Source organism: Hemicordylus capensis, chromosome 5 (assembly GCF_027244095.1).
Source record: "Hemicordylus capensis ecotype Gifberg chromosome 5, rHemCap1.1.pri, whole genome shotgun sequence".
NCBI lineage: Eukaryota > Metazoa > Chordata > Lepidosauria > Squamata > Cordylidae > Hemicordylus > Hemicordylus capensis.
In genome coordinates this window covers 177,845,641-177,858,968 of record NC_069661.1, presented here as the reverse complement: position 1 = coordinate 177,858,968, position 13,328 = coordinate 177,845,641, and the positions used below count along the sequence as shown (strand labels likewise).

Sequence of the window (13,328 nt, the reverse complement as noted above, 5' to 3'; positions counted from 1 at the left end):
CACCCCAGCCCACTAACAGACACTCCAGACTCACAGGTAGCTGCAGCCTCCGTTGGCAGGGCGGGGTGCCGTAGAGAGCACACTTCTTTCTCCTCGGAGGGAAGCCCCTCGCTCTCCTCCTCCCCGCGTCCAGCAAGCTAGTAAAGAGCTTGCTCAAGCAAGACAGGCGGGCAGGCGCGCGCGCGCTCCCGAGCGCATCACCTCCCTCATTTCGAATGAACGAGCCCAGCAGCGCGCGCCCATCTGAGGGAAGGAGGGAAGTGATGAGCGCGTGTACGACCTCTCCCCCCCGCCGCGGCACCCCCACCACCCCCGACACCAGCGCGCTGTGCCCTCGTTAAGCCGGCAGGTTTCTGTCTGGCAGGCGTCGGGTCGGGTGCGCTTCCTCTCTCTCATCATACACACACACACACACACCCCGGTGTCAGTTTAAGGTCCAAATCAAATCTGTGATACCCGCCAACAGTTGCTGAGACAGTCAGAGGTTGCATCCCTTCCTGCTCTACCTATTTCTCTGAATGGCCTGTGTAAAGGATAGCTGCAGTACCCAGGCTAAGACCTGGGTGTATCTTAATATTACACTTTTAGAGCATAGTTCCCAAAACGTACTATTGAGCAACATATTTTCCCCTTACTAAAGATAACTTTGGATATATAATCTGGCACTATTAATTTCACCTGCAGGCAGCCTAAGAACTAAATACTTGACAAATTATTATTAAGAACTTTGGATTTACTTCAGTGGTTTAATGTCTGCTATTAACGCGTTGACACCTGTATATGTAATTTTTTTTAAAGGTCTCTCGCTTGCTTTGTTTTTTAAAATACATATTTCAAATAAAGATATCAGGGCAACAAACTATGAATACATTTGTTTGTTGTGTACAAAACCGTTTGGACTGTGAATGTACAATGTGGACTGGAAAACAGAAGAGAGCTGTTTTTAAATTATTACTATTTAAAATTATTTTGTATAAACATTGTTCTTACATTTCCATCACAAATCTAAATGAGCATGAGATCATGTTTGTTTTCACATTGAAAACCACCAAGAACCCATGATTAGACCAGGAGGAAAGTCTGGCTCACCTCTCCTGCAATGAAGTAGCAGCAAAGATCTGAGGCTAGATTGGGACACTTCCAGGCTATTTTACTCTATACTGTACAACTGTAAACCTAAACCTATAGTAATACTGTACTGTAAAACCTATAGTATAACGGTAATACTATACTGTAAGCCATTGGGAAAGGCTTATAAATATATGTGGTATAAAAAACAATAATTATAAAAGAGCTTTAAACAAGTCTTATTGTACCTAAATTCCACACATCCAGACACATCAAAATTAACAAGCCTGCTCACACAAACAGCTATCTGGTCCATAGATGCATAGAGAAACAGGCACTACTTGAATCAGAGAAAGCATAGAAGCTGGGCCCCCTAGTTAAGCCTACTTAGGTGATACAATGGTACAGACAAAAATTCACAGTGAAGAGGTTACATGAAAAGAGCTGCAAATAAGGAACCCACAAGAGTTTGGTCAAGGGAAAATTAAATTTTTGTTCAAGTTTGCTGCAGATTCCTACCGAAGACGTAGCTGTGCAAGTTCCCAAGCTAAGCAAACGCTTTGTATTATTGACTATAGGAATTGGTGCACCTGCTAAATCTAGGTTGCTGTGGTAGCGTTCTTCTCCACTTTGTGTTCGAATAAAGGCTAGTGATTGGGTTACAGTAAGGAACAATTTATAATTCTAAGGCTGAAATTCTATGCTTAGCTATGGAAACAAATCTCATTGAACTCGCTGCAACTTACTTCCAACTATATGCATGGCGTTAGGCTACAAAGATGATTCATCACTCCAAAGTAACATGAATCTGGAAAATAGCACTGACTCTATTAAAAACACACATTAACAGAAACTGATGATTCTCAGTGGCACACTTTACACAAACAATAACAGATAATTACAAAATACAATGCACAGGGGATTAGAAATTAAGGATTAAAAGAGCTTTAGACTGCAATGTAATATAGAAAGAGAAGATAAATTAGATGCAGAAGCAAGAGATAATTCTGAAGAAATGTAATAGATGCAAGTTGTACTCATACACAACTGTCAAACACATACATACTCATATAATCAAGTCAATTTTTGTCTGAAGTATTTCTCAGGATGGTGTCCATCTCCAATCATTTGATGTCATATCCAAATATGTAGTACCAGCACTTTAAACAATATTCCCACTAAATCGGGAAAGGGGGCACACACAAGCTACTGATACCAAACGCTTTTACAGAAATATCTTGCCTTATTTTTCTCCAGACTTTGGTTTATTTATTAAGTTTCTTTCCTTCTTTAACAATTGTTTGCAATATTATCATATGGTATATAATTAGACAGGAAAGAAAAAATACATCATTTTTAAAAACCAATTCAGCTCACAACAGTTTAAAAGATAAAGGCCTGATAGAAGATCTAATAGAGTAAATATACAGTATGACTTTCCTGAGTGTGCCAATGGAACAGATCTCTTTTGGAAACAGATTCTACAAGCTTGGGCACACCACCTCAGATACCTTGTTCCCAGTGGCAGCTAATCCTTCCTCAAAAATGGACCCCCCACACACACACACAAAAGGGCCTCAGTCGCAATCGACCAGAGACAAAGCCACACACAACATATGGCAGAGTTGTATTTTCACAATTCAGCATGTAACTAGTGTATTTTCTTCCTGGACCTGCATAGGTTTTCTTCTCAGACATGCTCCATTTTCTTGGAGTTTCCCCATACTTAACTCTATATCATTTGTAACTGTCAGATTTCCTTCCTTCCTCCTTATTTTTTGGCCACTAGTCTCTACTTCAGTAGGTCAATATCAGTAATTAAAAATGAGCACATAATTTTAAACTTTCTGGAAGTAAAGTCACAGTGGGAAACATACTTATGATTCTCATATGCACACAAAACTAAATATAGTACTAACAATTAAAATAAAGATCAAAGAATATGTTATAAAATGCCTGTTTGATGTACAGTAATGAGGTCAGGTTTTCTAGTATGCCATCTATAATATTCTGTTCAGATGTAAAGTGTTCAAAGAAGTTGTCTGGGGGTGGGGGAGTGTAGGCTTTTTACAAGTTCACAAAGTTTACAGTGTCCAGAATATGATACCTGAAAATGCTTGACATCTAATTTAAACTGTATATGGTACAAGCCTAATACACTAGCATACATGCAATAATTATTGCATACAGTGAATAATTACTGTGGCTATTATATATAATTTCCTAATGGTTGAACTGTGGACAGAGCAGACAATCATATCCTAAAGGTGTAGCCTCTATGTGAAAGTTATCATGCTATCAGCTTCTAAACAGAATTTTTAGAAAAATCACACTGGTTGATCTGAATTCCTCTGATTAATAGGGAGTCAAGTGATCTCAAAGGGATTTGAACTAGAAAAAACTATAGTGGTGTAATAGTGGCTCTATATTCTACCTAAATACCATATACTCAATGTACTCAACTCCATATTTAAAAAGAAGTTAATATTTCCTTGCCTTAGAGTTTGAGACATGAAATAATTGTTTCTTTGATTATAGCACTGTTTTGCTTATTCTGCATGTCAAGAATACAAACTCTTGTCTGTACTAACGAGGATAAGCTCAACTTTGTCTAATACTAAACATAGTACTAATTGCAAACCAGGAATTTCTAATCATTTGGCAGTTAACTCTAAGGACTAAAAATTTCAGGTCTAGGCATTAATGTTATTATTTATTATTATTTTATTTTACATTTTATATTCTGCTTTTTCTCCAAGGAGCCCAGAACAGAGCACTACATACTTAGGTTTCTCCTCACAACAACCTTGTGAAGTAGGTTAGGCAGAGAAAGAAGTGACTGGCCCAGAGTCACCCAGCTAGTATCATGGCTGAATGGGGATTTGAACTCAGGTCTCCCCAGTCCTAGTCCAGCACTCTAACCACTACACCACGCTGAGTGAATGTTTGCCTTCACTCAGCAGAAGAATATTTAGAAAGCAACTGTAGTGTTAGATGTACGTATGTGCATGGGATGGGAAGGTTGTGTTTCAAATCAGACCTCATCAAACACTGCCTCAGTCTAAGAAAATGAATACTAAGTACTGGTTTAGACAATGCTTTGCCGCCAAGCCTACCACAAACAATCAGGACCTGTGCATGCCACAAGAGAGCATGTCGTCCTTCCTTTGTGGCATGCAGGTATGTCCCTCTCTAATCACGGGAGAGTAGGTCAGATGAATGGAGGATAGGCCAGGTGAATCCACACAATCTGGATGTGTAAATGCTGTGAGCATGCATATCCTCCCCACTTCCTGCATTTGGGAGACTTTTCTGCAGCCATGTAGAGTGGGGAGCACTTTGTCCAAGCCACTCCTTTACATGCAACCAAAATACTGATTTAAAAACTAGTATTTGGGTTACATGTAGAGAAGCAATTCCAATAAACTGCCTCCATATTTAATAACCACTAGTAAAGGAGTTAAACAAGGGTGCATTTTGGCACCCTGCCTGTTTAATTTTTACATAAATACCCTAGCTAATAATCGCTCCGATCCAGTGCTACATTCCACAACTATTGCATGTGCAGCTATCCCAATCCTGCTGTATGCAGATGTTGCTACTATCCATCTCATGAACTCCTGTGGGCCTTAGGAGAGCAGTTAGGCTCTTGGCCACTTACTGCAAGGACAACCACTTGGTCATTAACTTGCAGAAATCCAAAGTGATGGTCTTTGCCAAGAGGCCTAAAAGATTCAACCGGCATATAGAAGGCCATTGTATAGAGCAGGTCAATTGTTCAACAGGCAGAAAGAAGTCCTTAAGCAACGTTATGCCTTTCCCCGAGCCGTGTGCCCGTACGGTGTGGGGAGGGGCGGGGTTGTGCTCCGCCCAGGGAGGCAGGCATGCCGGCTGCCATGTCAGCCCCCTCCACGTGGCCAGGGACTAGCCTATTAGGAGAGGGGGCAGGGAGAAGTTAGCCTGGCAGCACTCCTTCTGCTCAGTCCTTCGGCTGCTGGGCAAGGGAGAGGATGCTCTTTGGTCGCTCCACAGCGACCACGTGCAAAGAAGAGCACCCTGTTCATTAAGATTCTTTCCTTCCAAAGGTGGAGAAGTTATCCCTGCAGTGCTAAAGTTATTTGCTGCTAAAACGTTGGCCCAACCTTTGTATGGCTCACAAATGGGCCCCTACACTAACTATAGGCTCCTGGAGATAATCCAATCTAAGTTTCTTAGAGCAGTATTCAGGGCCCCTCAGTGTATCTCCAATGCAGCATTGAGGTTGGAAATGGGCTTCCAGAGGATGGAAACAAAAGCATGGATTTTAATCCTCAGTTATTGGCTTAGGATACATTTCTCCCCTCTGGGATTGATCCCTCTTATGTTGGCCGATAAGTTTCAATCCACCTGAACACGAGCACTGATGGGTAAATTGTCATCACTCGGCCTCTCTGCTGAACATTTGTCATTACTAGATTACAGTCAGGCCAAGGAGACCCTCAAACAGTGGGTCTTGGACACTAAACATCAGAACGATTTAAGCTCCATAAGAGGGTGCCTTGGTGACTTCAAGCAGGAACCTGCTAGCTATCTATTGTCCCTCTTATTATAAGATGCTGTCATCTTATAATTGATATTCTCTCTTTACCAAGCCATCACAGGGTTTTCCTTAGAGCAAGATATGATGCCTTACCATCAGCGGTCTTATCGGGAAGGTTTTTGAAAACCCCTCTGGCCAGTCAGTTATGCCCCTGTGGCTCAGGTGAGGTTGAATCTGTCCACCATGTGCTGTTGTTTTGTCCTTTTTATAATTAGAGCCAGTGCAGTCTTATTTCTCCCTTGCTATCATGCTTTCCCGGCCAGACTGCTGAATTTTATGTCATACTCCTCATGGCAGATAAGAAACCTTCTACCACCTACAAGGTTGCCAGATTTTGTGCAGCAGCTGTTAAGATCCGTCAACAGCTAACCTCTAGTCCTTCTTTTTAGATGTCGTTACATAAGGCTTCTATGTTGGTGTATTCTGTATGGTTTACTTCTTATCTGAATGCAGTACCATCTGTTTGTATATATAACGGATCAATGATCGTAATAAAGTATTTCATTCATTCAATCCACTGCCCCCATTCCCCAACTCCCAGCATGTGACTGCAGATTACCCCAGGCACTGGGAGTGGAGAGGACCTGCATACTCACTGCATGCACATGTCTGATTGTGTGAATTTGGGCTGGCCTGAACCAGCTTGAAGTGTGTTAGTAGCTTAATTAAATGGGATGTTTCAGATGATACCTAAGCCACCTGGCCTACTGCAAGTGATAAGGATATTTGCGCTCTATGAGTACACTGGTGTGCAGGGAAACATATCTCCATAACTGTTCTTATTTGCAGTTATGTAGAGAGGTGGTTCAGATGGAACACTTTCCCATGCATTTAGAAAGATGGGAGAAGGACATGCACACCTCCTTACCACTTGTGATGGATAGAGCAGATAGTGTATCATCCAAACTTGCCCAATGTGAAAAATATTGCTATTTTCTAGAGAAATGTAGTTAAATGCTTAGAAGGAGGGCAGGGCGGTAGCCTCTGAATTTAGGAATGAATGACCACATTCTTAACTACAAGTATAATGGTAGCTGTCATAGATAGAAAGTTGTCCTAAATAGAAAGCCATGCAGACAAAACAGAGTAAGCTGGCTTGCCTGAGCAATTTGAGCACATTGCAGCCATCTTTATTGTGATTATAGATGAAATGTGATCAGATGAAAGCCTAAGAACTTACTTCTGGCCATCAGTAAGCAACAGCTTGAAGGCTGTAGCATATTAGTGGCCAGACAAGTGAGTTCTTAAGCTCCCATCTGATTTTGTTTCATCCATAATCATAATAAAGATGGCTGCAATGTGCTCAAATTGGTTAGGCAGGTCAACTTGCCCTGTTTTGTCTGCATGGGGGCTTTCTATCTAGGACACCCTTAAAGCTGTCAATAATATAGAGAGGCTATGAAATACAGGCTAGAAATATGCCTTAATCTAAAACACATACATACCTGCTGTAAATATAAATGTGATGCCCAGCTGAATGAGTTTGTCAGAGACAACATACAGGAAATACTGTAATGTGAGCCCATGGAGCAGCTGGCTTACAGACAAGAGGTTAAACCTTGCAATACAGAAAGAGCTGCATGAAACTACCATTTAATTCAAGCTAAATGATGGTATTTAACCTTTTCCCCTTTTAGCACTACACAATTAGGTTTGCATCATTAGAACATAAGACTACCGCCAATGATTTTCTAATTGCTATGTTACACAGCACTGTAATTTTTGCTGGCGATATGCTGCTTGGTTCTTAAAATACCAAACAGGGATATTTAATTCTCCCAAAAGCTCCACTAGTTCTTTGGTGTTTTCAGAAGAAAAGGTCCTCATGAGTAATCATTATGAACATGTGATTCTGAGATTTTATTTGAGCCTTTAGAGTTATATTCAAGACAAGAACCTATTTTTTTCTGTTATCTAGACCAGGGATTCTCAACACTGGGTTGAGATGTTATTGGACTTTAACTCCCATAATCCCCAACCAAAGGCCACTGGGGCTGGGGATTATGGGAGTTGAAGTCCAATAACATCTGGGCACTCATCGTTGAGAATCCTTGATCTAGACCAGGCATCCCCAAACTGCGGCCCTCCAGATGTTGCTGAACTACAACTCCCAGCATCCCTAAACACAATTTTTTGTGGCTGGGTATGCTGGAAGTTGTAGTTCAGCAACATCTGGAGGGCCGCAGTTTGAGGATGCCTGATCTAGACCATTGACTACACTCATCAGAACTGCGTATTCATTCCACCACTAAAGCTGAAAACTTTATGTGATGGTGATTGTAATTTAACTAGTTAGTTATGCATAGTGAAAAGATTTATAATCAAAATAGAAATAGAAGAAAATTCTGGAAAATGTGGAAATGATACATTTGGATACGCAGCCACATGTAGTGTCACATATGTATCTTATCCTGTCTATGGAGCTTTCAATGGTATATGTGTTCTGTACTCTTTATCCATTTTAGCTTCATCATTCTGTGATTTTCCAGTCTCTCTTCCAGTTCAGGATTGTCCAGCATACTTCATGGCTGTGCAGAGATTTGAACTCTACCCTCCCTAATCCAAGTCCAGTACTCTGTCCACCACACATTGGTCTGGTTTTGACAACACTTTAAAAACCAGGGTTTAAAGTTATCGATAGAAAACATGAATTTTGGGCTTGCAATTTCACCTCCTCTTCCTCTCTTCTCCTCTCTTTCTTTTCAAAACACAGCAGCTTAACTCATTTGAACTTGTAGAATTATTCTTAGTAGCCAGGATTTCCTAGTTGAATATAAAAAAGGTAAAAGTTTCATTTATCTGGAAATATTGAGGTACATCACCAACAAGCTGGTTATTGCACATGCACATGTCCTAGGAACAGATCTCCAGCAAACTAGCAATTTGATTGTAATGAATTATGCAAATGTTTATAAAAAGGAAATATGAATGTAGTGTATCTTCAGGTGCTCCAATGGAGAAATTAAATCCTAATTAGTGCTGAATAGATACCTTTAGACACATAATGCTTCCTTTTATGAACACACTCTATTTTGTGAAAGGAATGTGTGTATGTAACGGCCTGAAACAGTCCACATTAATTACCCTCTGTAGTTCAGTTAATTGGTATGCATAATACATAAAGAGGAAGACTTATGAATAAAATTTAGAATTGTTAAAGCAACACAAAGCAAAAGGGGAAACCATCTCAAATGTTCAAGTGAGAACATCAAAACGGAGTACTGCAACATAGCTTTGTGTCTGCTTATGCTGAAAGACAACCAGGGTTAGAGTTTCTGATCCAGATCCAACTGCAGCCCCATTAAGATATTATTGAGAGCAGCAGCATTCACAGTTAGGGCTCCAAAAGCGGGAGGAAGTCCCACCCTGCTGTTGTCACCGCCTTCTGCCAGGCACTCGTGGTTACAGAGCCATTTGTGTGAAGGGGGAAGCACCGTAATGGCGATGGCTAGTGCTGCCCTGAGCAGCAGCATTCCAAGTCCAGTCGGCGGCTCACAGAAGCACCATCCATGATGGTGATGACACTTCCTCCTTCACACAAATGATACCATAATCAGGCAGGAGGCGGCAAGTGACAGCAGTGGGGTGGGACTTCCTCCCCACTTTCAGAGTGCTCAGTGAAGTCTGAATGGGGCTAGAAAGTAAGTGGCATGCAGTAGAAATCCCTCTGTCCCGTAGTGTTTCTATGGATACCACCAACAGCAGCAGAAGTCTATGGCTCAGGTTACTTACCATGGTAGTCCTTACCATTTTGACAGCTCTCCTGACAGTGATGATTATACCATTGGCTGTCAATGATCTTAATTCAAACTGCAAGTGATGTGACAGAGTCAGATCATCTTTTGCTCTACTCCAAAGCAGTTAAAAGGGGGGTGCCAGATTGATTGGGAAAGGAGCCCGCGGGAGGGGAAGGAAAGGTTTAACACTTCCTCCACAGATTATGTCCCTCCAAGTCCTGCTCCTCTCCACAAGCTGCTATTAATGTTGTGTGGTGGTGGTGAGGGGGGGGATACAGGTGTAAGAAAGGAAAAAGTGAGGGGGAGTGTGAAATTCACCAGCAAAACTAGCAGTGTATTTGGGGGGCAATTGATTGCCATTAAAATGAACTGAGCACCAAAGGCATACAGTTCCCCACACTGCTCCTTTCATATTCAAATTAGTACTCCCCTAGATGTTGAGTGATCTAATAATGGATCTCATATGTCACCATAATATCATGATATCACCATTTGGAGCCCACAGTTCTTCTTTCTATCTGTTTCCTTAAGAGCCAACACTGTACACAGGGCGGAACTTATGTACACAGTAGTTTAATTCAGATAAGTGATCTGAAGATAAGTTTCCCCAAATAAGAATAACAACTTTGGATTCTGTGCTAGCTGCAACCTTTTCTAGAGATAACAGAACTGGCCACTATCATCCATATCGCTGTCACATAAAGACTGAATCATTATAGCACATAGCGCTTGCCTCTGGAAAGTGTTTACAAACTTCTGAGTTGAAAATGCAGCAGCCAGACTACTGCCAGGAGCAGGGGCGTAACAAGGTTGGAGTGGGCCCAGAGAAATTTTTTTTAAATGGGCCCCCCAAAACAGGGCAGGGAAGTTTTCAGGGAACTGAGTGCCACCCACGGCCACCCCCCATTTCCTAGATTTTTACATGATACGCGGCGGCTGCACCGGGGGCAGCAGGAGCCGAGCGAGCAACAGAACTAATTGGGCACACTTGAGAAGAGAGAAGAGGGATCGCATGGCATGCTGCTGCTGAACATATGGTGATGGCCAGGGCTGGCGACTGCACCAGTTGGGGGGGACCAGGAGCCAGCGTGGCCAAGCAAGAAACAACAGCAGCAGCAGTTGTGGAGGGCCGCCGCCAAACACACACACTTGAGAGAGGAGAGAGGAGTGTGCCACCGCGGACCATGCAGTCATGGCCCGGGCCGGTGCAGGGGGCAGCCGGGGCCGGTGCTGGGGGCAGCAGGAACCGAGCAACAGCCTGTTGCAGCACTAAGTTGGGGAGCGGCTCACCACAGCTAAGTTTGTTAGCAACAATACACACACACATACCCCATTCCAGTTAAAGAGTGCAGAGTTTAGTTGTAGGGATGTGCAAACAGGTTTGACATCGAACGTGTTTGATATCGAACTGGTTTGGTTCAACGGTTCAGGGTCAAACTGAACCCCCCCCTCCCCTCAGCCCATTTGAGGGGTTTGTGAGGGTTTTTTAAAAAATAATCTTTTTTAAATGTACCACCTCTGGAGGTGTTCTCAGAAGTGGCAGGGGAATCCACGGAGGTTTCCCCTCCCTCGCTGGCCTCCCTTCAGTCCAAAACCGGCTTGTTTGGTTGCTCCTTGGCCTGTTCAGGCCTTTACCCCAGCGTGGTGGCCATTTTGGAGGCAGCTGTACCTGCGCAATGGGCTTCTGTGTGGCCTGGGTCCTTCTTCCCATTAAAGGAGAAGGAGTCCTTCTGGGGCTCCTTCTTCCCACTAAACCCAGGAGGCTGGAGATCAAATCTCGGCAGGCCCCCAAGCGTGGGAAGAGGAGCCGAGGCTGAGGGGAGTAAGGCTACCGCCCCCAGCGTGGAGGAGAGGCACACAGGATGGATCAAGGATGGTGAAGCGAATAGGCAGTTGAGCCTCCTGAGTAAGCATAAACCTCTGGTCCCAGGGATGGTGGACAGAGGAGGCAAGGAGCTCTGGCTGGTGGCCGCAGTGGTGGGGCCTGGCTGCGATATGTGTTGGGAGCGGACTGGCTGCCTCAGCCTGCTAGCCTCATGCCTGCAGAAGGCAGTTGCTGCTCCAGTCCAATAGGCAGGCAGCGGCAGCATAGTCCATGGATGTATCATTGCTGCTGCCCAGCCTGAATGTGGCGTGGCAGTGGCTGGGAGTGTGGGGTTGCTGGCCAAGGTTTCTCAGAGAGTGGCTGAGTGGAAGAGAGCAGCGGCTGTGGCTGGGTGGGCCACTGGCATAGCATGTACTGTCACCAATTGCCATGTCTGTGAGTCTCTTGATGATGTTATTGATATATATTAATTGCTTTGCTGCCAGAGTTTTGGGATTGGCTGGGGATGGGGGAACTGGGAGTGGCAAATTCCTTGCTTGCCTACAGATGGCAAAAGCGTTAATCCACCCCTGTGTGAACAGCTGCTATATAGTTTAGGACCAGGACACCTGAAGGACCACATTGTCCCTATAAACCATCCCAACCACTAAGATGTTTGGAGAATATCCTGATTCTGGCAACACTGCTGAGTTACGATTGGCACAGGGCTTTCTCAATGGTGATATGGCATTACCAGGCCAGCTGGCTGTTACAGAGAAAGGGAAATGAGAAATTTAATAGCCATTTTCCCTTTCAGCTGTCCTGTCAGCTCTTTGAACTCAAGGAACAGTTTAAACCACCCACAGAACCTCACTTGCTCCTTAGCAACGCCTGGTCGGTTCTGAATAAATCAGAAACCATCCATTGTTTGATCATGGATGAAAGTGCCAACCTGGTATGTATTATGGAGACCTGGTTAGAGAAAGTTAGTGATCCAGTTTGGTCCTAGCTTCTCCCTATGGGGTAGTCTGTTGTCAAGCAGGGTGAGAGGACATGGGCAAGGAGATGGGGTGGACAGGCTGTAGTTTATAGGAATTTGCAACATCAGTTGATTACTGTGATGCTTTTAATGAGTTTTCTCTGACAAAATCTTGTCACCCTAGACACCATTACTTGTATCTATTGTAGAGGTGTCCAGTAACTTATTTGGTTAATTTAGATCAGCTTAAGTTTGTTACTCCAGCTACTTGAAGTGATAAATCCTACCAGCTGTTCTCTTGATCTTTGCCCAGCATGGCTTATAGTTTATTTATTTAAACATATTTTTATACTGCCCAAAAATTAGGGTTGTAGTAACATTAGTTAATACAAAATAAATAACAGAAAATTAAAACATTAAAAATAAATGATATACAGTTAATGCACTGCAACAATTTAAAAATTTAAAACAATATTTTAAAACAATGTTAAAACTAGAAGCACCCCCAGACTGTGTACCTGTTCCATCTGGGGAAGTGTGACCCTATCCAGAACTGGAAGATCAAACTCATCTGAGTTTCAACCCTACACAATGAGTACCTCCATCTTATCCAGATCCAGTCTCAGTTTGTTATCCCTCATCCATCCCATCACCACCTCCAGGCAGGCATTTAGGGAAGTTATGCCCTCTCCCGATGATGTTGACATGGAGAAATAGATTTGGGTGTCATCAGCATACTGAAAGCACCCTGCACCAAATCTCCTGATTATCTCTCCCAGAGGTTTCATGTAGAAGTTGAACAACATCGGAAGCAACATGGAGACCTGAGGCACACCATACAGAAGTTCAGGTTTTGAATAACAACAGTCTCCAAGGAACACCATCTGGAACCTGACTGAGAGATAGCATACCCCATAGGCTTGTGATTTGGGTGGTGGTGGTTGGCACCCCATGTGCACTACACCACAACCCGCTATGGCCACCCTGGTGCCACCCACACAGAGCTATGGGACCACTGAAATCCCCACTATTCCATATGGGGGGGGGGAATGTGCAAAAAAAAAAAAAAAAAAAGCAGTGCCCCCAACTCCTAATCCTCTCAGGCGCTCCAGAAGGATACTATGGTTAATAGTATTGAAGGTTGCCAAGAGGTCCAAAAGG

The 13,328-nt window shown here is 43.3% G+C and overlaps 1 protein-coding gene across 3 annotated transcripts in view; it reads right to left on the bottom strand.

Moving 5' to 3' along the window:
• Window positions 1-251, bottom strand: part of NRCAM (neuronal cell adhesion molecule) — a 214,452-nt gene extending 214,201 nt beyond the window's left edge. For all 3 annotated transcript variants that reach the window (XM_053256564.1, XM_053256562.1, XM_053256566.1), the window contains exon 1: window positions 35-251. The gene's annotated coding sequence lies outside the window, so the exon portion shown is untranslated. The remainder of the gene's footprint in view (window positions 1-34) is intronic.
• Window positions 252-13,328: the final 13,077 nt, after the last annotated feature.